Source organism: Cryptotermes secundus, unplaced genomic scaffold (genome assembly GCF_002891405.2).
Source record: "Cryptotermes secundus unplaced genomic scaffold, Csec_1.0 scaffold1930, whole genome shotgun sequence".
Classification (NCBI taxonomy): domain Eukaryota; kingdom Metazoa; phylum Arthropoda; class Insecta; order Blattodea; family Kalotermitidae; genus Cryptotermes; species Cryptotermes secundus.
Window position 1 is genome coordinate 7,132 of NW_019727441.1, and position 3,748 is coordinate 10,879.

Genomic DNA, 3,748 nt, shown 5'->3' on the forward strand with positions numbered 1-3,748 from the left:
TATTCCCCTGGGAGTCTTCGATGTCAATATTTTGAATCCCATGGTTCTCTTTCCATCCTAGTTCTTTTGTCTTCATGTACATCAAATCACACCGCTCTGGCCTTTGAAATTCTGTAATCTCATTACATATCTTCTCAAGATATTCCTTTTTGGCCCTGTCCGTAGCTCTTTTCAATTCATTCCTCAGTCTCCTGTATTTCCTCCTGCCTTCTTCATTGTTTACATTCTTCCATTTCCTTCTCTCCTCCATTTTACTCATCATCTGCTGTGTAACCCATGATTTTCTTGCTATCTTCTCAACTTTACCAACCAATTCACTAATAGTATCTAACATGCATTCTTTTATATTGTTCCACTGCACTTCAGCATTTTTGCTTTCACTTTCAATTGCATTAAGTTTCTCTTCTAGGGTCTCCTGCACGCTTTGTCTTTGAGCATATAACTTCTCCAAATCCCATCTAGGTCTGCGCTTTTGGAATCTTATAATTTTCTTCAACCTGGTTCGAAAATTGGCAACCAGTAAGTTGTGGTCAGAGTCAATATCTGCCCCAGGCAGTGTCTTCACATCCTTCACGCTGTTTCTGAATCGATGGTATATGCCACTTTTATTGCATTTATCCAATTGTGGGTTATGTTTGAGTATATTTTCAATTGTGTTCCGTGTGTGAAATGCTACTTTTATCTGTGTGTCTTTGAAAAGTTTCGTGATTTTCTGTGCTTCTTTTGTGCTATATGTAAATATGGCCCACTTTGTTTTTTGGTGTTCGTCATCATGTGTGTTTGATTTCTGTTTGCATTTTGTCTGACTTGATCCGTAGATTATGTTTGTGTTGATGTCTACGTAAGTGAAAATACACCTGATGATGGCCAGTAATGGCCGAAACATGTAGTTTAAAAAAAGAAAGACAAAGAACTACAAATAAATTGTTGCATTTATGATGGTATTTACTTCTTCTTGCTTTCTAGAATGTTTTTGATGAACTTCCAACTCCACATGGTGAGGAGCAGCAATTTTGCTGTGATGTGTGCAATAAGTCATTCATTCAAGAGATTTATCTGAATGTACATCAGTGCATACATAGTGATGAGCGACCTACCTGTGACGTGTGTCTAAGTCATTCAGTGAGCAGAGTGGTCTGAAGAGGCATCTGCGCATACATAGTGGGGAGCGGCCATTTTACTGTAATGTGTGTAGTAAGTCATTCGTTCAGCAGAGTCATCTGAAGTCACATAAACTCATACACATTGGTGTGCGGCCATTTTGGTGTGACATATGTAAGAAGTCATTCATTTATCGGGCTCATCTGCAGATTCATCACCGCATACATACTGGTGAGCGGCCATTTAGCTGTGATATGTGTAATAAGTCATTCATTGAGCAGAGTAGTCTGAAGAGGCATCAGCGCATACATAGTGGGGAGCAGCCGTATTGCTGTGATATATGTAATATGTTGTTCAACCAATGTAGTAGTCTGAAGAGGCATCTACGCATACATGTTGGGAAGCAGCTGTTTTGCTGTGATGCGTAATAAGTCATTCTTTCAAGAGCATTGTCTTATGACACATGAACACATACATAGTGATGAGCAGCCTAGCCATGACGTGTGTAATAAGTCATTCAGTGAACAGGGTAGTCCGAACAGACATCAGTGCATACCTAGTGAGGAGTGGCCATTTTCTGTAATGTGTGAAACAAGTCTTTTGGCTGACACCTTAGTTAGTTAGTTAGTTATTGGAGAGGGTGGGTTTCTCCATGCACTTAGACCTGTATTGGTCCATTGTGCTTCCCTCTATGATTTCTACCATTCTCTATATCCTACCGGTACTGGTGCTTACCATCAGTCCCGCCCAGCCAGCGAGACCGGCTCTACTAGCTGAGATGTATCTATAATGCTTCCCCCATCTACCAGAGGTATTAGAGATTGCTCTTGGGCGGGAAACGTCTGTAATTTGGCTCAGTGACCTCCTTTGGAGATATGAGGTTCTTTTACGTGCCGTAAAGCTACAACACGGGACCCATGGCTTAAAGTCCCTCCCGGAGGACTTGTTCCCTCAAAAATTTGATGACCTCCGCCGGGTATTGAACCCGCGTTCTACGAGTCATGAGGTGGGAACGTTACCTCTAGACTATGTAGGCTGCTGGCTGACACCTTACTCTGAAGACACATCAGTGCTTACTTAGTGGGGAACAGCCGTTTTACTGTGATGTGTGGAATAAGTGATTTGATTGTCACAGTCATCTGAAGGCACATCAACTCACACATGGTGATGTGTGTAGTAAATCATATGGCAATGGGAATGCAGGAATATGACCTTTTTGATCATGCTGGTTATATGTATTTTCCTTCCTCACAGACTGTAGCCTGGTTCAAATGCAGCTTGTCTCCACCAATGAACTAATATGTGCTTAGTTCACAAGAGACAGCTCAGAGTTGGTGTCCATGAGGTGACAATTTTCTGCTGGATGTTTCATACAAGTATAACTCACGTTATAGAGTAATGTATACTCAGATTCATTATCATATGATTTAAATAAACTACTATAAATTAATATAAATATGATTTCAAAAACCCAAATATCTTCAGATTGCATACAATTTCCATAGCCTTGTTACTGCCTGTCACATCTCCCACCCTAACAGGCAGCCATGTTCTCTTCCTGTTATTTCATTTGCACGAAGAAGTTCATCTTAGGCACGTTCTGTGTGTGTTAGATTGTGGCAGAGCATGTCTACACACAACCTGAGCTTGCTTGCTTACTTTGACAGCATTGGACAGAAGTCAAATGCACACAAAATTTTGCTAGAAAAACCTGAATGAATGAGTTGCTTGAACGACCTAGGAATATACATATGGTATTATTAAAAGGTACCTGAAAGAAATAGAATGGGAGGCTAAAGAAAGGCTCAGAGTGAGGACCAGTGGTGGTGATCCTTTGGGTTAAATGATAGATGTGATAGCTGTAGTTGAGCGACTCTCAGCATGTCACAAAGGCTTCCGCAGTGTAGAGCTAGTTTGCCAGTTTCTTAATCATGTTGCACACTTGATGAAGGATATGCTAAGTATACAGGAGAACATAATTTTAACACACAATAAAATGAATTGCTCAATCTGTCATTTAAATATAAAAATAGAAAAAAAAACAAATGCAGTGCAAACCCCATGGGACAAAAGACATCTAGGAAATCCAGACATATATCAAAATTATTACAATCATTATGATGGATGTCCTTACAATTTCAAAATGAAAATCCCTTCTGAAGTGTAGTGACATTGCTTACAAGACCCTCAGTTGTAAGTTAAATTTTTGAAACTTGCAAGGAAAAGAATTCATTCACAAGCCAAATGCCGTCACCATGACACAGACGTGAGGATATAGACAGGATAAATCACAGATATAAGCAACTGTACCCCAGCAATACATAGGGACAGTCACTTCTTTAGCTGGCTCTCATTTATGCCTGCCATTCTTACAAGCACACAGCTATGAACCCTGGAGGCTGAGGCCCCAACAGGTATCTACATACTCTGTTTCAGTGGACAATGGAAGCCAAAATCTGAGGGGTACAGGCATGCCTACATGTCATGGGGCACAAAGGATTAACCCATCCTACAGACGGACTGACATAATGACAGTGAGACATGCACATTACGAGTGTCTCACAGTCAAGTTTCGTGACAGGCAGAGTTCAACCCAACAGGGACGGGGGATTCAACAGGTACACAGGTGGCCCCATGGCAAATGAAG

General features: G+C 40.9%; 1 long non-coding RNA gene across 1 annotated transcript; it reads left to right on the plus strand.

Annotated features, from left to right (window-relative positions):
- Positions 1–778: 778 nt before the first annotated feature.
- Positions 779–2,867, plus strand: LOC117282340. The gene is made up of 2 exons (XR_004513058.1): positions 779–1,332; positions 2,356–2,867. It is a non-coding gene; the product is annotated as an uncharacterized LOC117282340 (long non-coding RNA).
- The last annotated feature ends 881 nt before the right edge of the window (positions 2,868–3,748 follow it).